The 26,928-nt window shown below is 41.0% G+C and overlaps 1 protein-coding gene across 2 annotated transcripts in view; it reads left to right on the top strand.

The window, feature by feature from the left end:
- PIAS1 (protein inhibitor of activated STAT 1) overlaps positions 1–26,928 on the top strand; it is a 146,536-nt gene that overhangs the window by 4,022 nt on the left and 115,586 nt on the right. The window contains exon 1 of one of the 2 annotated variants that reach the window (XM_049777848.1): positions 2,506–2,575. The exons of the other annotated variant lie outside the window; for it this stretch is intronic. The gene's annotated coding sequence lies outside the window, so the exon portion shown is untranslated. Of the gene's footprint in view, positions 1–2,505; positions 2,576–26,928 lie in introns of those variants that run through there. 2 annotated transcript variants of the gene reach the window in all.

The raw sequence follows: 26,928 nt of genomic DNA, 5'->3' as shown, positions 1-26,928 counted from the left end.
GTCCTTAGTATGTATGGACATAGCTGATTAATCTTGGGTTCCTTCTGTTGAACTCTATCAACATGCTGCTCCAGGATTGTTGCTGAGGCTTTTGAGTTGAGTATAATTTGTACCCTTTCTTGATGGTAGCTAGGGATAAGAAAATAGAATGGCTCCTGTTTATATTGGGAACTAAGGACAAGTATCTAACTGCAAAACTGGGTGTTTAGGAGAATTAGCTTTTAAAAACAAACCTGGGCCTCTCATTGCTTCACAGAATTGATTGTAGTGCTGTGCTCTAGTATTAAAGCACTTCGGCTTTTCTTGTTTTTCCTATTTGAATAATATGTTACTTATATAGTGCCTGGCAGTTCAGAGGTGTATCCCATCATTTCTTTTGATCATTTTAACAGTTGAGGCAGATAGGCAGTTACCGGCTTCCTTTTATCAGAAAAGTATGCCCTGAAAGGGTGAGTGACTAGCCTAGTATGGTGCAGATTTGGTGGGAGTTTGAATGAAGAATTTAAGGTTTGAAAACTCAGTACTCTGGGCTCTCTTTAAAGGGATCAGATTAGTCCTACAACCCTCTAGGCTGCCTCGCACGAAGAATTCTAGTTACGGTGTTGTTAATATTTTCTTTTGCTTGGTGCCAGGATGTTTTTGAATGTTCTTCGGATTTTTCATAAGGAAGGTTTTGGAGTTCCCAAGTTGAAATCATAGATGTTAATTCTTGCAAATACAGGTTTGCTTGGGAAAAAATCAGAGTACTGAATAGGAAGCAGAAAACGAGAGAGAGAGAGAGAGAGAGAGAGAGAGAGAGAGAGAGAGAGAGAGAGAGAGAGAGAGAGAGAGAGAGAGAGAGAGAGAGAGAGAGAGAGAGAGAGAGAGAGAGAGGAGAGAGAGATGAGAAGAGATAGAGAGAGAGGAGAGAGAGAGGAGAGGAGAGAGAGTGAGAGAGAGTGAGAGAGAGAGAGAGAGAGAGAGAGAGAGAGAGAGAGGAGAGGAGAGAGAGAGAGGAGAGAGAGAGAGAGAGAGAGAGAGAGAGAGAGAGAGAGAGAGAGAGAGAGAGAGAGAGAGAGAGAGAGAGAGAGAGAGAATATTATACTGTTATTTTGTACTCTTAATTATCAGGCTATGTTAATAAATTTTTAATATAATCTTGAAAATGCAGATAGGTGATCATATGAAAGGAAATGTATTTTATTCTAGTCCCATCTATACGATTAGATTCCCCCTCCACTCACTTTCTTTGGGAAATACGTTATCAGGTTTTGGGACCACATCCAGCACAAGTTGTTCTTGGTCTTCAGGGGACTATGTGCTGCTGGGATTGAATCCGGGGCTCCAGCATATAATGTGTATGCTCCAACCATTTGAGCCATCTCGTTGGCTCCCACTTTTAAAGACCACATTTTTTTTTTTTGTTTGTTTTTGTTTTGTTTAGGGGTTACACCTGGTTGGTTGTACAGGCTCTGTGTTCAGGGACCCATCCTGGCAATGTTGCCATATTAGATGGGGCTGCTAGGGGTTGAATCTTGGTCTGCCATGCGCAAGACCAAGTACCTTAACACTGTATTATCTGGCCCCAAAAAGTCAGTTTAAACAATGTCTTGACAAATAGTCTGGTGTAAAAGTTTATAAATATTTTATTCTAACAAAATATGTTGATATGACAGACCTTTTTGTGTGTGTATCTTTGCTTTCGGGAGCAAAACAAAACAAATACTTTCATTAAATGATGTATTGTGAATGAAATAAGTGATTCTTGATTTGCTTGTTGCCTATACCTTCTTTTTCTGTTTTTATAAAACTTTCAGATAAGAATATTAGAGAATGACATAGTAAATATAAGCAAACATTTCTGAATAAGAATATTTGATAAAGTATGAATAAAATGTCTGATTTGGGAAATTATACTTTAGTCACATATTGCAAGTTTATATGCTTTATTTGCATGTCCACCTGTTTTTACCTGACATTTTTAAAAAGCCATACTGAACATTAATTTAGAGAAAGTGGAAATAAGAATTTGCCTAGCTCATTTTAAATCTGAAAGCTTAAGTGCTGCATAGTATCAGATTGGTAGGTAGCAATATTTCAAGGAGGTTTTATTAGAAAGGAGGTTACAGGCAATGAAAATGATTTTTCTAAGAAGAAATCTTTATGGTTTATCTGTGTTTTCAAAATGTCAATACCATGGGATTTTGCAGAATCCTGGGGTGGAAGTTGGGGGGTTAGCAGCTATTTTATTCATTTAAAAAAATAGAGGGAACATTGAATAATTTCTAGAAAAAAGAGCAGTAGTCCAAATAAGTTTTGGAACCTCTGGATGGTGAGATCAGTTAATAAATGTATATGTGAATTAATACAGTTTTATTATCTGAAATTAATGCCCTTTAGAAGTGACAGCTGATGAAAATAAAGTTGTAATATTGACCAGACTCCAAATTTGATCTTTACCCAAAGAACATTTGTTTGTTTGTTTGTTTGTTCTTAGGCCACACCTGATGTTGCTCAGGGGTTACTCCCGGCTCTGAGCTCAGGAATTACTCCTGGCAGGCTTGGGGGACCATGGTATGCCGGGGATCAAGCCCAGGTCAGCTGCATGCAAGGCACCCTATCCAACTGTGCTATCACTCTGTCCCCCAAATAGCATTCTTGTATCATTCACACTTCTTTTTCTTTTTTTTTTCCTGCTTGACCCACTCCTGGCAGTGCTCAAGGCTTACTCCTAGCTTTTTTTCTCAAGAACTATTATTGGTGGTGCATGGGGGACCAAATGGGAGGCTGGGGATTGAATCTGGGAGCCTCTTGGAAGGTTGGGCCCTCCTCATTGGCTATCTTTTCTGACAACGTTTATCATTCAGACATTTTAAAAATAAGTGCTGGAGAAAGTTTAAAGTACTGTCAAGTTCAGAAATAGTTGTTTGTTGTGTTTGGGCCACACCCAGTGTTGCTCAGGATTTACTCCTTGTTCTGTGCTCAGGAATTAATGTTGACGGTGCTCAATGAGATGCCGGGGATGGAGCCTGGGTCAGCTTCGTGCAAGGCAAGCACCTTACCCACTATCCTATCTTCTTTAATTTCAGAAATAGTATTGTGCATGTACCATTGGCTCTTTTTTTGTTTTTGTTTTTGCTCTTTTTTGTTTGTTTGTTTTGGTCACACCCAGCTGCGCTCAGGGGTTACTCCTGACTCTATGCTCAGAAAATGGCTCCTGGCAGGCTTGGGGGACCATATGGGATGCTGGGATTTGAACCACCACCCTTCTGTATGCAAGGCCCAATGCCTTACCTCCATGTTATCTCTTCGACCCTACTCTTTCTGACAGATATTTGTGACTGCACTTCCCTATTGCTTTTGGTTCTTTCTACTCCTGCTTTCAGTAGTATCAAATGAAAAGATAACTCTTCACTCCCCTTCTCTCAGACCTTCTGGCAAGCCTTCATTCTTCCCTGTGAATTTCTAACACTTATTGAAATGGAGAAACCCCCCTTTTATTAGACTAGCTGGCAAAACAAACAATCCCTTTGAACATTAACTAGTAACTGAAATATCATTAACTCTCACAGGACTGCTGGAAATGCTCCCATTTTTGAGATTTTTATCTAGTTTTTTTTTTTTTTTTTTTTTTTTTGGTTTTTGGGTCACACCTGGCAGTGCTCAGGGGTTATTCCTGGCTCCAGGCTCAGAAATTGCTCCTGGCAGGCACAGGGGACCATATGGGGCGCCGGGATTCGAACCGATGACCTCCTGCATGAAAGGCAAACGCCTTACCTCCATGCTATCTCTCCGGCCCCATTTTTATCTAGTTTTTACCTCCTGCTTTTTCAGTGTATCTCCACGGATGGTCGTCAGGATGACCCCACCCCACCCCCACCTTTCTTTCCATTCTGTCACTCTGTCACATTTCTGGCTCTAGTGCTCAGTCTCTTTCATGAGTTTCAGTGTTTCCCAGTGTTGCCACCTTATTTGGGTGCTCACACACATCCACCAGTGGTGGAGCTGGAAATGGCCTGTGGTGCCTAGGGATCAGTAGGGCTTCGGGGTCATGCTTAGCACACGTGGGACCAGGCGTAAGCAAGCACTTTGGCCACTGAGCCATCTTCTGGCCCCTGAACTATTTTTAAATTCAAAAGTTAGAGTGCTGGAGATTAAATCTAGGACTTCACATATGCAAAGACAAGTGTACTACATCTCTGACCTCTAGAATATTTTTAAATTTGGGGTTTGATGGCGTTTTTTGTTGTTGTTGTTGTTGTTGTTGTTTTTGGACCATACTCAGTGGTGATGAAGGCTTACTCTGGCTTTGTACTCACGAATACCTCCTGGGGTTTCAGGGCACCATTTGGGGTGCTGGGAATTGTACTTGGATTGGCCATGTACAAGGCAAATGCCCTACCTGCTGTACTATTACTTGGGCACCAAAGATTATTTTTCTTTTTTTTTCTTTTTGGGTCACATCCGGCAGTGCTCAGGGTTTACTCCTGGCAGACTTGGGGGATCATATGGGATGCTGGAATTCTAACCACTGTCCTTATGCATGCAAGGCAAACGCACCATCTTCATGCTATCTCTCCAACCCCAGATTATTTTTCTTAAACCAAAAGAAATCCTGAATAATCTTGGGGAGATTGTATGATTCTAAGAAAATAAAATCTTGTTCTTTCAGCTTTACCCCTCTATCTCCCAGAACTCATCCATAGGCAGCCAATAATAATCCACTTTGTCTCTCTAGATTATCTTTTCATTTTTTTGTTTTGGTTTTTGGGTCACATCCTATGGTACTTGGGTTACTCCTGCCTCTACGCTCATAAACCGCCCCTGACAGGCACAGGGGACCATGTGGGATGTTGGGATTTAAACCACCGAACGGGGCCCGGAGAGATAGCACAGCGGCGTTTGCCTTGCAAGCAGCCAATCCAGGACCAAAGGTGGTTGGTTCAAATCCCGGTGTCCCATATGGTCCCCCGTGCCTGTCAAAAGCTATTTCTGAGCAGACAGCCAGGAGTAACCCCTGAGCACCGCCGGGTGTGGCCCAAAAACCAAAAAAAAAAAAAAAAAAAAAAAAACCAAACAAAAAAAACCCACCGAACCACCATCTGGCCTTGGATCAGCTATGTGCAAGGCAAATGCCCTACCACTGTGGTATCTCCAGTGCCTAGATTTATCTACTTTTTTGACATTTCATATAAAAATGGAACCATAATGTGTAGCCCTTTAGATAGCTAAATTGTTTTGCTCTGTGTGGGAATTAAAATATGTTTATAATATTTGTGATTTATGATATGTGTATATGTCTAGATCTAGAAGAAACCAGGCATGTAGAAGGGAAAGTGATGAATGTACATGCTTATCAGTTTATGTTCTATAATCTTAAATTGGATCATACAGTACATGATATACTGGGCTTTTTTTGTGTTTCATTTTTCTTTTTCGTTTTGTTTTATTTTGGGGGCAACACCCGGTGACACTCAGGGGTTACTCCTGGTTATGCGCTCAGAAATCACTCCTGGTTTGGGGGACCATATGGGATGCTGGGGAACAAACCGAGGTCCAGCATGTGCAAGGCAAAACCTTTTGTGCCACTGCTCTGGCCCCTGCTGGCATTTTCATAGAACTGTTTATTGAAGATCATTCCATATGTCCAAAAATGAGATAGCTCATTCTTTTTAACAATGCATGTGTTTTATATACTTATTCCTTACATTTATTAGCATGTCTAACAGTTCTTAAGAACTTTTTATATTTTAGGGGCCGGTGAGGTGGCGCTAGAGGTAAGGTGTCTGCCTTGCAAGCGCTAGCCAAGGAGAGATCCCCTGGCGTCCCATATGGGCCCCCCAAGCCAGGGGCGATTTCTGAGCGCTTAGCCAGGAGTAACCCCTGAGCATCAAACGGGTGTGGCCTCAAAAACAAAAACAAAACAAAAACAACTTTTTATATTTTGTTATACTATTACACTATTTAAAAATATGTTCCCAGATTTTACTCTGACCCCTATTAAAAATAGGAATAAAAACTGTAACAGGTAAAGGCTGTTTGGTTTGAGGAAAAAAGGAATGTAGAAGCTTTCTGGGGTTCTGGCAGTGCATAGCCAAAGCGATTCACTTTGTATTTGGGTTTCTGAATATGAACAAGCCTGTTTTTAGCCTCATGGCATAGTGCTTAAAATAGAATTTAATGTGCTCCCTTCTGCTTTATGGTAAATTTTAAGACGTTTTCTTGCAGTCATGTAGGTTTGCTCTTAAAAATAAAAAAGGAAAGAAAAGAAATCTGAAAGATTTCAGGGTAAATATTTTTCTCTTTGGCTTTATAAACCAAAGTCTTCATTTTGGTGTACGAGCTACTGTAAGAAAAAGAATTGTAGCTGCCCTTCTCTCTGAGCATGATTTATGGAAAGTACTAGATGAGTTACCTGTTATTTATTCAGGAAGTGTTTATCACATTTCATTCTTTTCATGTTTAAGTTTTGCCAGGCTGTTAGTAGTTTGAGTGCATCACTATGAATATTACATGTGTTTAAACACTTGGTATAATGGAATAATTACTAAAAAGTTTTATTTCACCCAATTGGGAAGCAATGCTTCAACGATTGTGGGTTTTTGTTTTTGTTTTTTTTTTTTTTTTTTTTTTGGTTTTTGGGCCACACCGGCAGTGCTCAGGGGTTACTCCTGGCTGTCTGCTCAGAAATAGCTCCTGGCAGGCACGGGGGACCATATGGGACACCGGAATTCGAACCAACCGCCTTTGGTCCTGGATCGGCCACTTGCAAGGCAAACGCCGCTGTGCTATCTCTCCGGGCCCAACGATTGTGTTCTTAAGTTCTAACTGTAGGCTCTGATGATTCTTCTGGCTCTTTTTGGGGTCAGATTATTTTTTCCAGTTCCAAACTTTTTCTAGCAGTATACTTACTGCTAGGCATTTTATTTATATATATAATTATATATATAAATATATAAATATATATAGATATACCTATATATACTTAATGCTTATATATATTCTTAATGCTAGGCATTATTAGCTTATATTAACATTTGCAATCTCAGGTAGATAAACTTGCTGGTGGCTTACCATAAATTAAGGCAGTGGCACTAAATTATAGTGTTGGTATATCACTACATACTCAAAATTTTTTTTTTTTTTGGGCCACACCCGTTTGACGCTCAGGGGTTACTCCTGGCTATGTGCTCAGAAATCGCCCCTGGCTTGGGGGGACCATATGGGACGCCGGGGGATCGAACCGCGGTCCGTTCTTGGCTAGCGCTTGTAAGGCAGACACCTTACCTCTAGCGCCACCTTCCCGGCCCCTCAAAATTTTAAAAATAAATGTCAGATACTTAATGTCCTTAATGAAGTAATAAAATTTATTTATTTAAAAAAATTTTTAGAACTTTATTTATTGATTCATTGATTGGTTGGTTGGTTTCAGGGCCACACCCAGAGGCGCTCAGGGGTTATTCCTGGATCTGTACTCAGAAATTGCCCCTGGGATGCTGGGAATCGAACCGGGTCCCTCACAGATCAGCTGCATGCAAAGCAAATGCCCTACTGCTGTGCTCTCTGGTCCTTAATGTATTGATTTCATTGTGTCTCTATCCTTGATGGCATACTAAAAATTAATATTCTAGAGTTACTGAAGCACACTTTTACTGATACCGAATGCAGTGGTTATCTCAAGGAAAGGAACTTTTTGTTTTTGTTTTTTGTTTTTGGACTGTACCTAGTGATGCTTAGAGGTTACTTCTAGCTCTGCACTCAGGAATTACTCCTTGCAGCATCACCCTACACTCAAGTATTACTCCTTGCAGTGCTCAGGGGACATATAGGAATTGAACCATATGAGAATTGAATCCGGATCAGTTAGGCAAACACCCTACCCACTGTACTATTACTCTGATTCCCTAAAATAGCTTTTCATCATTTTTAAATGATAAAAAAATTAAATTTACATTTTTATTTATTTAAAGAACCATCTTTTTAAAAGCTAGTTCAGTTGCAATAGCAAGTCACAGCAACTGAACTAGTTTTTTTTTAAAAGATGGAATACCAGTTTTATTTGAAAGAATGACAAGGTATGGTTATATAGTCTTTCATATTCAGGAGGCATTTCCCCCCCACCCACCAAAAAACAGAATAAAGTGAACCTATCACTATAAGACATAAGGAAAAAAAATACTTGCTTGATACTTATTGCTAAAGATAAAATTAAAGTTTTCAAGTGAAAATAGAATTTTGGAAGATTCATGTTTGCCACTGTGAACTTGTTAGTGTCACAATACTTGATTTTTTTTTTTTAATCTGTAAGATCAATGGTAGTTTTAGCTGGACCAGAGATATAGTACAGGGGTTTAAGAACTTGCTTAAATACACTCTGGATTTGCTCCTAGCATCACATATGGTCCCCTGATCACTGCCAGGAGTGACCCCTTAGGGAACATAGCCAGGAATAGGCTTTTAAGCGCTGTTGGCTGTGGGCCCTCCCCTCATCCTCAAAAAAACAACAAAAATACCAAAAAAACAGTGGTTTTAATGGATGTGCTATTTTAGTTATGTGGTGAGTTGTATAACTCAGTTTACCAATACTTTGGTTTTTGTTTACACATTGATTGATGGCAAAACTTGAGAACCATATCTGGTGCAGGGATTGAATCTGGGTCAGCTAGTGCAAGGAAAGTGCTCTACCTGCTATCCTATTATTCTAGTCTCTGAATAAATACTTTCGTATTTTATGGGAGGGCCACATTTGGCATTTGGCAAATTTTAATAGGTCACTCCTGGCTCTGCATTAGAAATTACCCCGGTAGTGTTCAGGGACCAAATAGGGTGCCAGGAATTGAACCTGAGTCAGCAGTGTGAAAGGCAAGGCACCCTTCCTGCTCTCCTGTCGATCCAGCCCCTGAACTAATACTTTATAAATAATAGATGTGCCATGTTACAAAATCACGAATAGGTAATAAGATGATTAGAAATGAAAACTAGATAGACCAGTGGATTTCAGTACTGTAGAGAATGAAGTGTTCATTGATGCCTTTTCAGTCTCCGTTATTGCAGTAACTTTCAAGGAACTGTACATTTTTATTTTGATGCGGGATCAAAGAATATCAAGTTATCTGAGAGACTATTGAAGTACTTCGCTTTTTCCAACTGCATGACCATGTGAGGCTGAATAATTTTTACACAGTTAAATCAAAACAACTCTATGTAGCAGTTTGAAAGCAGAAATGAATGTGCGAATCAAACTGTCTTTATTAAACTAGACATTTCAAGAGATACGCAAAATGTAAAACAGTGACAGTGACAGCCTGTTTGCTAATATATTTTTGTTTTGGAATACAATTTTAATATGTGGCTTATGTTAATTATATATTTATTTATTTTTTTTTTTTTGGTTTTTTTTGGGCCACACCCATTTGACGCTCAGGGGTTACTCCTGGCTATGCGCTCAGAAGTCGCTCCTGGCTTGGGGGACCATATGGGACACCGGGGGATCGAACCGCGGTCCGTCCTAGGCTAGTGCTGGCAAGGCAGACACCTTACCTTTAGCGCCACCGCCCGGCCCCTATATTTATTATTTTTAAGTACAAATCTTTGTTTGCTTTTTTGGACTATACCTGGCAGTACTCAGGGCTTACTCCTGGCTCTGTGCTCAGGGATTACTTCTGGCATGTGTCCAGGGGACCATATGTGATGCCAAGAGTCAAACTCAAGTCAGCTAGGTGTAAAACAAATACCTTATTTGCAGTACTGTCACTCTGGCTCTTTAAGTACAGATCTTGGGAAAACTTTCTCTTATTTTCTAGTATAGTAATTAGAGATAGATTTAATCAGTGAATGTTAGGGTGTGTTCCTGCATTTTTCAGGAATATAAAATAGTCCAATATGAATGATGTATGCATGAAAAGTATAGTTTAATAGTATTAAAAAGCACAATACTGCAATTAAAATAGTAAAGAAAAAAAATACAGACAAAACAGTGAGATCACACCTGAGTGCTCATATGTAAAAAGTCACAGCAGTCTGTAGTTTAACCTGGGAATATTCCTTTCATTGTCTCCCATGGATATATTTATGATTTAAAAAAAAAGAAAACAGGACAGTGATAATGGTTCAGCATTAGAACACATACCTTATATGTGTGGGAGCCTGAGTTTGATCTCTCTTTTTTTTTTTTGGTTTTGGGCCATACCCATTTGACGCTCAGGGTTATTCCTGGCTACGTGCTCAGAAATCGCCCCTGGCTTGGGGGGACCATATGGGACACCGGGGGATCGAACCATGGTCCATCCTACACTAGCGCTTGCAAGGCAGACACCTTACCTCTAGCGCCGCCTTCCCTGCCCCGAGTTTGATCTCTTGATGTTGGTGGTGAGAGAGGGGTGAGAGGGAGAGGAGAGAGAAAAGGAAAAGAAAAGAAAAAGAAGGAAGGCTCTGTAATAAGAGTGGCTGTTTTGTAGGCATGGTGCCAGGAGTTCAATTCCTGATACTGCTCCATTTGCTGAGTGCAGGCCTGGTAGCACAGCCATTTGTGATCCCTGGCTTTGAAGTCAAGTATGCAATCTCTTAAATACCAAAGACTGCGACCTCTGGTGAGCAATGCAGCTAGCAGTACAGCTAGTATTCAGGCCCACTAACAAACGTGAGTAACTCTTGCCTATCATAATAAAATAAAGAGAAAGGAAAGGAAAGGAAAGGAGAGGAGAGGAGACGGGAGGGGAGGGGAAGGGAGGGGAGAGGAGAGGAGAATCTGGTTTGCTTATAGGAAATAGCCTTGTTTGTTGGTTGTTTTTTTGGGGCAACATCCAGTGATGCACTTCTTTCTTTGCACTCAAGAATCACTCCTGGGAAGGGCTTGGGGGCCAGAGGGCTAGGACTCTGTGGGATGCTGGGGATTGAATCTGGGTCACCACGTGCAAGGCGAATACCCTACCCACCCACTATTTCTATAGCCTCAGTCATCTGTTTACAGGGTTTATTTGCTAAGCAGAAGCTGCTTAATTTGTATGCTACATCTCTAGTAAAAATGCTTAGCAATAATGGCTTACATTGCACTAAACAAATGTGCTGCAGGTACTTGAAAATCAGTAGTGGTGTGGGGATTGTATAATTTTATTTTCTCAAGGTTATGTTTCAACCCTTAATTGCCATTTTTTCTATAATAAGGGATGGGAATAGCATGGATAAATGAAAAATCCATACAGATGTCCCCTAGCCTGATTTTAGTCAATATTTCCTCTTCAATAGAGCTTATTAGTTCTTACCAACTATCTAAAGTGATTGATTTACATTTAATTTATTTTGTTTTCTTCTTTTACTTCTCTGGGATTAAAGTGGGGTTTAGGAATTGGAGGACCAAGAGATTATAAAATTGAAAGCTTTTCGTTTTCTGCCATTCTTGTGTCTGAAAAATGGCAACTTCTGTTTTTTAAAGCAGGATGTCAGAATAAGATTGGGAAAGATTTTTTTTTTTTCTTTTCTTGGACCACACCTGGCATTGCTAAGGCTGACTCCTGGCTCTGAACTCAGGGATTACCACCTAAGGGGGCTCAGAGGACCGTATAGGGCGCCAGGGATCAAACCTGAGTCAGCTACATGCAAGGCAAGTCCCCTACCACTGGACTGTTGCTCTGGGCCTGGAAAAGAAAGATTTTTGTTTTGTTTTGTTTAGGGCCACATCTATGGTGCCTCGGGCTTCCCCCTGGCTCTATGCCCAGGACTCCTTCTGATGGACCCTGGGCACCACATGCAATGCAAGGTAGGCCTCATGAAAGAGAAGTGCCTTACTTCTCTGGCCTGAAAAGGAAGTTTTTTTGTCTTAACAGTTATTGTCAAATGTGATTTCATAGCTAGGTGGCATCCTAAAGGTAGTATTTTGTGTTGAATTATAATTCACAAATGAAAATTAATTTTAGTCTTTAGTCTCAAATTTAATCTCACTAGAAGATTAATGGGAAGGATGAACAGTTAAAATTAGCATCTTTAGTTATGGAATATTTTCTTTCAGTTTCTAAAAAGTTATCATTTGATATATGTGACAATTTTTTTTAATTTCTTTTGAGCCACACCCAGTGGTACTTAGGGGTCATCTTCAGTGCTCATGGATGAGTAACCACTCCCTGTCCCCCCATTCTTCCTGATGATTGGTTTTTTTTTTTTTTTTAGGGCCACACCCGTTTGACGCTTAGGGGTTACTCCTGGCTATGTGCTCAGAAATCGCCCCTGGCTTGGGGGACCATATGGGACGCGGGGGGGGGGGGGGGAATCGAACCGCGGTCCATTCCTTGGCTAGCACTTGTAAGAAAGACACCTTACCTCTAGCGCCACCTTCCCGGCCCCTCTTCCTGATGATTGGAGGGGAACCATATGTGGCGCTGAGGCAAGGGCCTTACTTTCTGTACTATCTTTCCAGTCCTGTGATAACAACTGATAATTTTCCTGGGGATGGGAAAATAGACCTAGTGGTAAACCGTGCCTACAAGGACTGACTTTTGATGCCCTCCCCAACCTTCTACTCTGAGCAGTGAATCCCAGCACTGATCTGTCTGAGCACAGAACCCTCAGGCCAGGCCCTCAGGCATGAACATTATTGGGAGTGACCCTAACCCCATTCAGGTCCAATTAGTAGGTGACTCCTATTTAAAGGAGGCTGGGGAGAGAGATCTCAGTCCCTGGAGCTCTTGTTTTCAAGCTAAAGATCTTGCTTGGGTCCCTGATAGTCCATTGTTCCCAGAGCACCACCAGGAATGGTCCTTGAGCACTGAGTTTAGATTAGCCTCTGGGTATGGATGTGCTGGATGTGACCCCCCCTTCCAAAAAAACTTTCTAAGTGGCTACCGAGCTATTACAGTGGCAAGGATTTACATAAGACTTGATTGTAATTAGCTACAACATTTGGATAGAAATGCACTTTGAATAGTTTGATCTGGTCAATAGGTAATCTCTAATAGGTTGAGAATGGTTTCAGATATGTTTTCTCATACTGAGTATTAAGTATTAGTTTATCTGAATCTGCAGAGCTATGGAGTATGGAGAACATCTTGCAGTGTTTTGTTTCGCAGATTTCTGTTTTATTTGTGTCTGCAGTAAAAGTTGCCATTCTGGGGCCAGAACGATAGTATAGCAGGTAGGAAGGGTGCTTGCCTTGCACACAGCCTACCTGGATTCAGTCCCTATGGTCCCCTGTGTACTGACAGGAGTGATCTCTAAGCTCAGATCCAGGAGTAACCCTTAAGTGGAGCACCCAAAGAAAGCAAAAACAATTTTCCCCATATTTTGTTCATCATCTGACTTATTAATTATACCCTGCATATACATCTGAAGGCATGGGATCTGTGGCTGATGTATGCTTTGGATAGTGGAAAGGATGCTTTGAATGCTGTTTGAATTCAAAAGGTCTATGTGCCACTGAAGATAATTTGACAGTTAGGGGGAAATGATATTGATGTGAAGTGTAAATATTTAAATGTGGGCTTTGGCACTTAACTATAGACTTAGGGTATTCGATTAAATAAATAATACATTATGTAAACAAAAAATTTTCATTTGATTTAAAAATTACATGATCCTTAAATATTTTCCCTTTCAGTTTTCTTAGATAGCTTATTAAAACATGGTATTTAAATTACTATACTTTCTATACAGTTAGGCCTTTCAAGTTTTTGTTTTGTTTTTTGTTTTTTTGAGAGACACCCAGTGACACTTAGAAGTTACTCCTGGCTTTGCACTCAGAACTTACTTCTGGTAGGCTCAGGGGACCTTATGAGATGCTAGGGATCAAACCCAGGTCTACTGCTTGCAAGGCTACCCCACTCCCCTATCACCCCTGCCCTAAGGCCTTTTTTTTTTTAATCTTTATTTAAGCACCTTTTTGTTTTGTTTTGTTTTGTTTTTGGGTCACACCTGGTAGCACTTAGGGGTTACTCCTGACTCTCTGCTCCTGGCAGGCACAGGGACCTTTTGGGATGCCTGGATTCGAACCACCATTCATCCTGGATTGGCTGTGTGCAAGGCAAACACCTGTCCTCTGTGCTATCTCTTTGGCCCCCTATTTAAGCTTCTTGATTACAGTTGGGTTTCAGTCATATAAAGAACACTTCCCTTAACCAGTGCAACATTCCCATCACTAATACCCCCAACCCCCCCCCCCCAACCTCCCCCCAACCCCCCCCCCCACCCCGCCACCTGTATTTGAGACAGGCTTTCAACTTCCCTTATTCATTGACATTGTTGTGATAGTTGTCAGTGTAGTTATTTCTCTAACTGCACTCACCCACTCTTTGTGGTGAGTTTCATATCATGAGCTGGTCCTTCCAGCCCTCATTTCTATTGTCTCTGGGCATTATTATAATGATGTCATTTATTTTTCTTTTTCTTTTTCTTTTTTTTTTTTTTTTTTTTGGTTTTTTGGGCCACACCCGTTAGATGCTCAGGGGTTACTCCTGGCTACGCGCTCAGAAATTGCCCCTGGCTTGGGGGGACCATATGGGACGCCAGGGGATCGACCGTGGTCCTTTCCTTGGCTAGCGCTTGCAAGGCAGACACCTTACCTCTAGCGCCACCTCGCCGGCCCCTATTTTCCTTAAAACCCATAGATGAGTGAGACTATTCTGTGTGTATTTCTTTCCCTCTGACTTATTTCACTCAGCATAATAGATTCCATGTATAGGAAAAAAATCCATGACTTCATCTCTCTGAAAAGCTGCATAATATTCCATTGTGTATATGTACTACAGTTTCTTTAGCCACTCATCTGTCGAAGGGCATCTTGGTTGTTCCCAGAGTCTGATTATTGTAAATAGCGCTGCAATGAATATAGGTGTGAGGAAGAGGTTTTTGTATTGTATTTTTGTGTTCCTAGAGTATATCCCTAGGAGTGTATAGCTGGATCATATGGGAATTCTATTTCCCGAATTGTGAGGAATCTCCATATTGTTTTCCATAAAGACTGGACTAGACAGCATTTTGACCTGCAGTGAATGAGAGTTCTTTTCTCTCTACATTCTTTCAGCACAGATTGTTGTTGTTGTTGTTGTTTTGTGATGTGTGCCAGTCTCTGGTGTGAGATGGCACCTCATTGTTGTTTTGATTTGCATTTCCCTGATGATTAGTGATGTGGAGCAATTTTTCTTTTTCTTTTTTTTTTTTTGGTTTTTGGGCCACACCCGGCAGTGCTCAGGGGTTACTCCTGGCTGTCTGCTCAGAAATAGCTCCTGGCAGGCACGGGGGACCATACGGGACACCGGGATTCCAACCAACCACCTTTGGTCCTGGATTGACTGCTTGCAAGGCAAATGCCGCTTTGCTATCTCGCTGGGCCATGGACCAATTTTTCATGTGCCTTTTGGCCATTTGTATTTCTTCTTTGAGAAAGTGTCTGTTCATTTCTTCTCCCCATTTTTTGATGGGGTTAGATATTTTTTCTTGTTAAGTCTGTCAGTACCTTGTATATCTTCGATATTAGCCCCTTTTCTGATGGGTCTTGGATGAATAGTTTCTCCCGTTCTGTGGGTGGCCTTGTATCCTCATCGCTATTTCCTTTGGGGTGCAGAAGCTTCCCATTTTAATATAGTCCCATTTGTTTATCTCCACTTCCACTTGTTTGGAGAGTGCTGTTTCCTCCTTGAAGATGCCTTTAGTTTCAGTGTCATGGAGTGTTTTACCCATGTGTTTTTCTATATACCTTATGGTTCCAGGTCTGATATCAAGGTCTTGATATCAAAAGTGTTTCAAAAGTGTTTGAACCACTTCTTTGAAGAATGTCATGGGTATCCTTACAGGGATTGCATTAAATCTGTACAATGCTTTGCGGTTTATTGCCATTTTAATGATGTTAATCCTCCCAGTCCATGAGCAAGGTATGTGTCTCCATTTCCTTGTGTCGTCTTTTTATTTCTTGAAGCAGCGTTTTGTAGTTTTCTTTGTATATTTGGTTAAGTTGACTCCAAGTATTTGAGTTTGTATGACACTAAGTTGACTCCAAATATTTGAGTTTGTTTGACACTAATGTGAATGGGATTGTTTTTTAATGTCCATTTTTTTCTCTATCATTAGTAGTGTACAAGAAGGCCATTGATTTTTGAGGATTTTTTTTTTTTTTTTTGGTTTCTGAGCCACACCCAATCACACTCAGAGGTTATGCTCAGAAATTGCTCCTGGCAGGCTTGGGGGACCTTATGGGATGCTGGGAACCAAACCCATGTTCGTCCTGGGTCAGCTGCATGCAAGGCAAATGCTCTACTGCTGTGCTATCTCTCTTGCCCCATAAATGTTAATTTTGTGGCCTGCTACTTTGCCATATGAATCTATTGTTTCTAGAAGCTTTCTGGTAGTGTCTTTAGGGTTTTCTAAATATAGTAAGTATCATGTCATCTGTAAACAGTAAGAGCTTGACTTCTTCCTTTCCTATCTGGATGCTTAGATACCCCCCCCCCCTTTTTTTTTTTTGCTTAATTGCTATGGCAGGAACTTCCAGCACTATGTTGAATAGAAGTGGTAAGAGAGGGCAGTCTTGTCTTATACCAGATTTTAGAGGAAAGTCTTTTAGTTTATCTCCATTGAGAATAATATTTGCCATTGGCTTGTGGTAGATGGCCTTGACTATATTGAGAAAAGTTCCTTGCATTTCCATCTTGATGAGAGTTTTTATCAAGAATGGCTGTTGGACCTTAGCAAATTCTTTTTCTTTATCTGTTAATACGATCATATGGTTTTTATTATTTTTGTTGATATGGTGTATTATGTTGATTGATTTACATATTGTTAAACCATCCTTGCATTCCTGGAATGAATCCTACTAGGTTGTGGTGTATAACCTTCTTGATGAGGCATTGGGTATTATTTGCCAGGATTTTGTTGAGGATCTTTTTTGCATTTGTGTTCATCAGGGATATTGGTTTGTAGTTTTTTTTTTTTTTCTTTTCTTTTCTTTTCTTTTCTTTTCTTTTCTTTTCTTTTCTTTTCTTTTCTTTTCTTTTCTTTTCTTTTCTTTTTTTGCAGCAACTCTGTCTGGTTTTGGTATCAAGGAGTGTTCCTGATTCTTCAATTTCATGAAAGAGCCTGAAAAGGACTGGTAGCATTTTCTTTTGAAAGGTTTGAAAGAATTCGTTAGTGAATCTGTCTGGGCCTGGGCTTTTGATTTTGGGAAGACTTTTGATGACCATTTTAATTTCGTCGGTAGTGATGGGACTGTTTAGATATGCTAGATCATCCTGGTTTAACTGTGAAAGATTATGAGTTCGAGAATTTATTCATTCCTTCCAGGTTCTCAAAGTAGTCTCTGATTACCCTTTGAATATCTGCAGTATCTAGTGATCTCTCCATTTCTTTGAGAGTTTTGCTAGTGATTTATCAATCTTGTTTATTTTTCAAAGAACCAACTTTAGCTTTCGTTGATCTTTTGGATTTTTTTTTTGTAATGTTCACTTACTGATTTCTGCTCTACGCTTTGTTATTTCCTTCTGCCTACCTATTTTCGCATCTTTTTGTTGATCATTTTTTAAATTTTAAAAGTTGTGTCATTAAGCTTTTTACATAGGGTCCTTTCTCCTTTTTTTTTTTTTTTTTTGGTTTTTGGGCCACACCCATTTGATGCTCAGGGGTTACTCCTGGCTATGCACTCAGAAATCGCTCCTGGCTTGGACGCCGGGGGATCGAACCTGGTCCTTCCTTGGCTAGCGCTTGCAAGGCAGACACCTTACCTCTAGTGCCACCTTCCCGGCCCCAGCTCCTTTCTTTCTGATGTGTGCTTTCAAAGTTAAAATTTTCCTCTTAGTATTACTTTTTCTGTGTCCCATAAATTTTAATAATTTGTGTCTTCATTGTCATTTGTTTCTAGGAATGTTTTGATTTCCTCTCTGACCCACTGATTGTTTAGTAGTGAGCTGTTTTAATTTCCAGGTGTTAAATTTTTTTCTTCTGTGTCCCTTTGTAGTTCACTTCTAATTTCAGTGCCTTGTGATCTGAGAAGGTAGTCTATACAATTTCTATCCTCTTGACTTTATGGAGATATGTTTTATGGGCCAGCATATCATTTTTCCTGGAGAATAACCCATGTGCATTGGGGAAGAATGTGTATCCAATTTCCTGGGGATGGAGTGCCCTATCTGTATCTACTAAATCCACTTTCTTTCATTTCTCTTTTCAGAGCTTTTATATTCTTGTTGGGTTTCAGCCTGGTTGACCTATCAAGGGGTGAGAGGGAGATGTTGAAGTCTTCCACTATTATTGTATTGCTATTGATATCTTCTTTCAGATTTGTCAACAATTGTATTAAATACTTTGCTGGTCCCTCATTGGTTGCATATATGTTTAGGAGTGTGATTTCTTCCAGTTCTACATATCCTTTGATTAGTATGAAATGTCCATCTTTGTCCCTTACAACTTTTCTGAGTTTAAAGCTTGTGTCATCTGATATTAATATGGGCACTCGAGCTTTTTTTTTTTTTTTTTTTTTTTGGTTTTTGGGTCACACGCGACAGCGCTCAGGGTTACTCCTGGCTCTATGCTCAGAAATTGTTCCTGGCCGGTTCGGGGGACCATATGGGATGCCGGGATTTGAACCACTGACCTTCTGCATGCAAGGCAAACTCCTTACCTCCATGCTATCTCTTCAGCCCCAACTCCAGCTTTTTTAAGGGAATTGTGTGCTTGGATGATTATCTTTCAGCCCTAAGGCCTTTTAAAAAGCACTTTTAAATGTTCAGTAAATATTTGGAGATAAGGGGCTGGAGAGACAGTACAGTGGGAAGGGCATTTGCCTTGCACGCTCAAGTTCAGTCCTCACATTCCTTATGTCCCTAGCACTACTAGGAGTGATTGCCAAGTAACTCCTAAGCATCATTATGTATGACTTCCCCCCTCCCCCAAATTGGATATATGAGGTATACTTGTTTTGTTTTGTTTTGTTTTTGAGCCACACCTGGCAGTGCTCAGGGGTCACTCCTGGCTCTCTGCTCAGAAATAGCTCCTGGCAGGCACGGGGGACCGTATTGGACACCAGGATTCGAACCAACCACCTTTGGTCCTGGATCGACTGCTTGCAAGGCAAACACCGCTGTGCTATCTCTCCGGGCCCTAGTTCTTTTTTTTTTTTTTTTTTTTTGCTTTTTGGGCCATACTCAGTGACACTCAGGGGTTGCTCCTGGCTATATGCCTAGGGATCAAACCGTGGTCCATCCTAGGTTAGCAAACACCCTACCACTGCTGCCACCGCTCCAGTCCCTATTATACTAGTTCTTAATAAAACAAAGATAGTTCAAACAATTGATGGAAGGAAATACAATCTTCAGAGATGGAGACATACCCGTTTCAAATACCCTCTAAAGAGCAAGTGTAGAGATATATTTTGATTAGTATATACTTTTTATCTATCTACAGTGACAGGTGCATATATTTAAAAGATTTGACATTTTCTCCTCAACTTTCATACTTGAATGCTTTATTTTATCTTTTGATTTTTGGACCACACCCAGAAGTGCCTAGGGCTTACTCCTGGTGTTAAGCTGAGGGATCACTCCGGGCAGTGCTTGTGGACCTTATGGGGCACCAGGGATCAGACCTGGGTCAGCTGCATGCAAAGCAAACATCCTGTCCATTCTGCTTAATTGCTTTGGCCCCCATATCTGAATGCTCTAGTTGGTAAAGTCCTAACAACTATTCTTTTTAGAGATACATAAAACCTTTATTCTCAGGTTCCTGTATCTCCCCTCCTGTTACCTGTCCTTGAACTTTTTACCCCAGATATTAAAAATGTATCACTTTCTTTGTTTTTGGGAGGGTACTACTGGCAGTGCTCAGAGACTCTTCCTGGCTGTGTGCTCACGGATTACTCCTAGTGGTTCTCTAGGAACTACAAATCACATGTGGTGCTGGGAATTGAACTAGGATCAGCTGCATTATCTGCTATACTTCTCCAGGGCACAATTTTAGATAATATTATAGGAGTGAAAGGATTTTAAATAAAGTGAACAATGAACTTTATTAATGTTTGTTATTTTGGAGGGATATGGGAGGGGGCCACACTCATTAGTGCTTAGAGTTCCCAGCTCAGTGCTGGGGTGAGGTGCTTTTTTGTTTGTTTGTTTGTTTTTGGGTCATACCGGGCAGTGTTCAGGCATTACTCCTGGCTCTATGCTCAGAAATCGCTCCTGGCAGGCTCGGGAAACCTTATGGGATGCCGGGATTTGAACCACTGACCCTCTGCATGCAAGGCAAATGCCTTAGCTCCATGCTATCTCTCCAGCCCCGGAGTGAGGTGCTTTGATAGGCAAGGGAACCACTTAGAAAAATGATGGATGAAAAACTTCGCGAAAAGCCTGTGCTTAAGTAACATCTGTTTGCTTACATACATGCACTCTTCAATTTACCTGAGTTGTAGAGTTTGACTCAATTGAAAGTGCCAGGCATTGAGGTGTGAGCAGGTTTTTACAAAGGAATATTTAGTGATAGACTGAGGAATCTTAGAAAGATGGAGCTGAAGGGTCAGTAGAGAGTAATAGTGTCACTCACTGACTTGGAGATATTTATGAAATTGAGTTGTTGAGTTGTTGCAGTAGAGTCCTGCTGGGGTTTGGGAACCATATATGGTGTCAGGGATCAAACTTAGATGACATGCAAGGCAAGTGCCTTTCCCTCAGAATCCTTCATTCCCTTTGTTGGTATTTGGTTTAGATTTTTTGGAGCAGTAGGGACCAGTCACACACCATGTGATACTCATGGCTTACTTTTGGCTCTGTGCTCCGGGATCACGCCTAGTGAGGATTGGAGGACCAGATGAAGTGGTTGCAATCAAATGCTCAGGGACTATTGTCAAAGGTGTGTTAAGGAGATTGCATGGTGCCAGTCATTGAACCCAGGCCTCTGGCCTGGGAATCATGTGCTGCAGCCCCAGAACTACCTCCATCTCCAGTTTTATGTTGGTATTAATCACCTCAAAATCAGTTTCATCTTTTTTTTGGTTTTTGGGTCACACCAGGCAGCACTCGGGTTACTCAGGGGCTCTACACTCAGAAATTGCTCCTGGCAGGCTCGGGGGACTGTATGGGATGCTGGGATCCGAACCACCGTCCTTTTGCATGCAAGGCAATGCCCTACCTCCATGCTATCTCTGGCCCCAGTTTCATCTTAATTCCCACTCACATTTTTTTTTTTATTAATAACTACATTCTGAATCTTGCAGGCAGAGATAGGAAGCTTGGGGGCTGGGAATTTTTAAATTGCATGAATGCAATCTGCTATTAAGGCTACATTTCCCCCTTCCCAGTGTAATTTACTTTTTAATCATAGTGAACTTTTATTATATGTCATTATCTTCTCCCGCCTTTGCGTTTTTCTGCACTTTGAATTGAAAAAAAAAAAAAGAATTTTTTTCCTGTTCTTTCAAGGATTGAGAACAAATTTCTTTTTATTTCTTGTGGGCAGTTACCTAGCAGTGCTAGGTACCATGGTACACTTCTACCATACCTGTTCAGTGGCAGTTCCTGGCTGTGCTCAAGAGTGACCCCTTGTGGTGTTGGGTGGACCATATATAATGCCCAGGATTGAGCCAGGGTCAACTAACTGTATGCAGCCCTCCTGTACTAAATCTCTGGCCCCAAAACAGATTTTTTTAATGTATCAGTAAAAGCTAATTGTTTGGATATTTCTTCCCAGTGCCTGCCATGCCTCATGTTCTTATTTACGGAAAATACATGTAGTTTTGTATGGTAAACCAATGTATTTACTTATATTAAGACATGTCAGCTCATCATTACTGATATTCACTGACAATGAGTTTCTTAGGTAATAGATGACTAGACAGGATCACACAGTGCTGTATTGAGTTAAACTGGGGACTACGTAAGAGGGTAAATTTAGCAATATTGGCTGTGGGCTTAGGAAAATATTCGAAGGTAATATAAACTGACCCCTAACTGAATTGGAATTAACTGGAAGGCTGGGATGGGAGGAGGGAAGGGAATTAGTTACTAAAAGAGTAATTTGTACATACAAATCCCAGAGAACAGAAAGCTAGTTAATGGAGGTTATGCTCAGCAATGACTGAGACTAGGTTATAAAGTTTATGTTAGGCCATTCTAGGAATTGAGTCTTTAATCCAGAGTGCAATGGGAATCTTTGAGAGTCTTAAGCATGAGAGTAACATGATCACATTTGTATCCAGAAATCATTAGTGTGGGAAATGACATGGAGAGAGAAGATAATACTGGAGATAAATAATTGAGCCTTTTTTTTTTTTTTTTTGGTTTTTGGATCACATCCAGCAGCACTCAGGGGTTACTCCTGGCTACACGCTCAGAAATAGCTCCTGGCAGGCACGGGGAACCATATGGAATGCCGGGGTTCGAACCAATGACCTTCTGCTTGAAAGGCAAATGCCTTACCTCCATGCTATCTCTCTGGTCCCAATAATTGAGTCTTGATTGAAAGTGGTAATGGGAACTTACACAATTTAAGGTAGTAGGGAGGACATGACAGATGTGAGAAGGCACAGCATTTTCTGTCCTGACAAGTGTAGAGGTATTTAGCCATATCCCAACCAGAGTTGACGTTTTGGGGAAAGGTTTCGTGAAACCTTTAATATGTTAATTATGATGTAAGGAATGAAGGCTTGATGAGAAATTATAAAATCCTTAATTTTCTGATCTTGTCACAAAATCCTACTATTTTTTTCTATTATTTTTTATCTATTACAACCTGCCTTGGAAATTGTTGGGTTTAGAATGCTCTGTTAAATTTAAACTGGAGCTATTTAAATGTGGAGTCTAGGGCCAGGGATGTGGCTAAATGGTAGAGCATTTGCCTTACATGTGTGAGGTCCCAGATTTGAATGCTGGCACTTCCCCCTTCCACAGAAAATAGCGGTGAAGTCCAGTGATTGGGTTTTAGGCATAATACATGCTCCAACACAAATCTCTTCACCAGTATCTGCTTCCTTTCATAAGTGTCTCTAGTTTCCCTCTCATCCATCATCTTACCTGTATGACAGAATCTTTTTACATTTATCTATCTATCTATCTATCTATCTATCTATCTATCTATCTATCTATCTATCTATCTATCTATTTATTTTTGGACCATACTTGAATAGTACTCAGGATTTGCTCTATGCTCAGAAATCTTTGATATAGGGGCCGGAGAGATAGCATGAAGGTAAGGCATTTGTCTTTCATGCAGAAGGTCATCAGTTCGAATCCGGCTTCCCATATGGTCCCCCGTGCCTACCAGGAGCAATTTCTGAGCATGGAGCCAGGAATTTTCCCTGAGCACTGCCAGGTGTGACCCAAAAACCACACACACACACACACACACACACACACACACACACACACACACACACACACACATCATTGATATAGCAGTAAAAACTACATTAGAAGTCCTGGCAGGACTCTGGGTTCTGGGATTGAACCGACAAGTACTGTATTTTCCGGCATATAAGACAACTGGGCATATAAGATGACCCCTACTTTTCCTGTTAAAATATAGGGTTTGGGCTATATTTGCCGTATAAGACTACCTCTATTTTAACTCACACTAAATGGAAATTAAAACATAAGAGAAAAAGAGTAGAACCCTAAAAGGTTAACAGTATATGTTTAATAAAGCTAGACTTTGGAGTGCCAACAGTCATTTTACATTTGTCATTTGTAGTGAGTGACTGATTTTTTAAATTGTGATCTACATTGAGAGCAGGGAGAGGGGGGCTCCTCCAAGAGCAGCTGGCTGGGGTGCAGCGATTAATAGGACAACTACAGGTAGAGAGCACCTTCTCTGTGTCCCATAAAAGCTGAGCAGAGGACCGAGCATCGAAAAGCCGCATACCTGGCGGCTGGATGAGGTGCAGCGCTTGGTAATGCAGCTCCTCTGTGTGCCCTGAAAGATGAATCAGGACAAGCACAGGACTGAGTGATGACGCCTGGCAGCTGCATGGCACGTGGCGGTAAGAGGGGGGCAGATCACTCGTCCCTGAAGCTGGACTAAGTTTCAGCGTGCCATATACCGGTATATAAGACAACCCCCAACTTCTAAGGAGTTTTTTATGTGTTAAAAAGTTGTCTTATGGGCCCGGAGAGAGCACAGTGGTGTTTGTCTTGCAATCAGCCGATCCAGGACCTAAGGTGGTTGGTTCGAATCCCGGTGTCCCATATGGTCCCCCGTGCCTGCCAAGAGCTATTTCTGAGCAGACAGCCAGGAGTAACCCCTGAGCACTGCCGGGTGTGGCCCAAAAAACAAAACAAAAACAAACAAAAAAGTTGTCTTATACGCCGGAAAATATGGTGCCCTATACATTATACTATCGCTCCAGCCCTTACATTCACGTTTTGAATAAATTTTGGGCACTCTTGTTTACAGTACAGTTACTTCATCTTGGGGCCAGATGATATTACTGCAAGTAAGGCGCTCACTTGCCTTGCACACATCTGACCTGTTCAATCCCCAGCACCCCATAAGGTCCTCGAGTTTGCCAGGAGTGATTCCTATATATAGAGCCAGGGGTTACCCCTGAGTACTTTTGGGTGTGACCCCCCCAAAATACATACTTAAAAATTTATTTCATCATTTTTTAGCACCCCCGCCTTTTCTCAAATGACCACTTAGATTCACTGTGGTCATAGTGCTTCCATTCTCTCATACTTTCTGCTGCCTACCCCTGTCCCTTCAGTGGCAAGCTTCCTACTAATGACCAGTTCTTATGTTCTTTGATTCTCTTTCCTTTGGACATTTGTGATTTCCCCAACTATATACCTTGCATATGACTGAGATAATTTTGCTGTCCATCTTCCTCTGATTAACTTTATTCAGCACGATATTCTCCATTCCTTTTCTTACAGCGGGGAGTATTCCGTTGTGTATGTGCTTTCCATAGTTTCTCTCCAGTCATCTCTTCCTATGAACTTGGGTTTGGCTATTAGCTAAAATATAGGACAAGCTATATATATTTGTAGCATTTTGATGACATTTGGCAGCTAATCTACCTAAGTACATTTTGAGGTTTAAATAAAGGACCCTCAAGATTAGTTTCCTGAAAAATACTTCATTTTTGTTATTAGTGTCGTTTGAGCATTAAAAACAAATTTATTTATTATTTATTTTTGATTTGCTGGCACTGAACCCGTTTTTCACATATAAGCAAGTGCTCTACCACAGAAACACATCCTAGCCCATAACTCCTTTTAACAATTTTTTTGTTTGTTTTTTTGCACTTTGCACTTTGTTTTTTTGGGACACACCTGGCGGCACTCAAGTGTTTATTCCTGGTTCTGCGCTCAGAAATCGCTCTTGGCAGGCTCAGGGTACCTTATGGGATGCCGGGGATTGAACCCGAAGTTGTCTGCATGCAAAGCAAATGCGCTACTGTTGTGCTATAGCTATGGCCCCTCTTACAATATTTAAAATATTTCTCCCTTGTAAGTTTTTCCTTCCAAATAGGCAAAATGTCTACAATTATTGCCATTCATTTCTTTCTTTCTTGCCAGGTCTGACTTAGATTATAGATGGTATTGTTTCTCGATTAAGAATCTGTCTATGGGGCCGGTGAGGTGGCGCTTGAGGTAAGACCTTGCAAGCTCTAGCCAAGGATCGCAACTGCGGTTCGATCCCCCTGGCGTCCCATATGGTCCCCCCAAGCCAGGGGCAATTTCTGAGCATTTAGCCAGGAGTAATCCCCTGAGCATCCGAAAAACCAAAAAAAAAAAAAAAAAAAAAAAAAAAGAATTTGTTTATATTTTTGATACTCATATTTGAAATTGTGACCTTCTAGAGATAGGAAGTAAAGAGTTGGATTTAGAGCACACCCAGCAAATGTCAGGGACTTTGGCCAGATTAATACTCTTAGGTTGCTCATTGGGTCCAGTATTAGAATTCTGGAGATTGAACCCAGACCTCCTACATGAGGTCTGGTGAGGCATCTCTTTGGTCTTAGAATTGGACATTTGGACGGGGGGAGGGAAAAATTACACCCAGCTTTGTTTAGGACTTAACTTCTGGATCTGTGCTGAGGAGTAACTACATTTTTTGTGTGTGCTCTTTGCGTGCCTTTCCAACCTTGCACTAACTCTCTAGCCTCTCTCATATACCTTTGTGCTTTGATAATTCTAGGAGTTGAAGAGACTGATCAGGGATTAAGGTGCATACATTGCATGCAGCTGCCTGCATTTTGATCTTCAGCCTTACATGGTTGTTCAAATATCACTGGGTTCAGCTAGTGATGTTTGGTATGTTTGGCAGTACCTCAAGTACTACCAGGAGTGGCTGGTTAATCCTTGACTCCATAGGAACCAAGCACGATTCTTCCTCAGGCCCTTGTATTCAGCTGCTGGCACAGTTTTACTGAGAGTAACTTCTGGAGCTGGAGACTGAGTTCAGGGACAGAGTGCACACCTGACTGTGTACAAGGCCCTGTGTTTGATCCCCAGTGCCATGTGTCCATTTCCCTCTCCTCATAATACTATCAGGCCTACTGCAGAACCAAGCATCATCTGAAATGGTTCTAATCCCGGAGCACTCCAGTGCCCTAGGAATATTAGTCTTGTCAGAAATGGAATAACTGATTATTTGTTGTTGATGCTCTGGCTATGTTAAATTGACTGTTGTTAGGGCGCGGGGTTGGCATCAGAAGTTTGTGAGTAGCATTTTTCCTTCCCTCCAGACATTTCAGAAAGGATGTGTTGTATGTTTGCCCAATCCTCACCTTGAAATGTGTTTTTGTGTGTATTAGTAGAATTTCTCAGAAAAGAATATGTATACTTTTACTTGATCTCATGAACTTTGCTATGGTTTGGGCCAGAGAGACGTACTGATAGTACAGCGGGTATGGCACTTACCTTGTGCATAGCCAACTTTGATTTAGGTTTATCAACACCTAGCACTCCTGGTGCCCCTCCCCCCATAACAGCCATAGTGACCTTTGGGTTGTGGGGGGTTGTGTAAGTTTTGTGGTTGGTTAGAGTTTCA

The sequence above is a fragment of the Suncus etruscus genome, chromosome 1 (assembly GCF_024139225.1).
Source record: "Suncus etruscus isolate mSunEtr1 chromosome 1, mSunEtr1.pri.cur, whole genome shotgun sequence".
Taxonomy (NCBI): domain Eukaryota; kingdom Metazoa; phylum Chordata; class Mammalia; order Eulipotyphla; family Soricidae; genus Suncus; species Suncus etruscus.
This window is presented reverse-complemented; position numbering and strand designations above follow the sequence as displayed.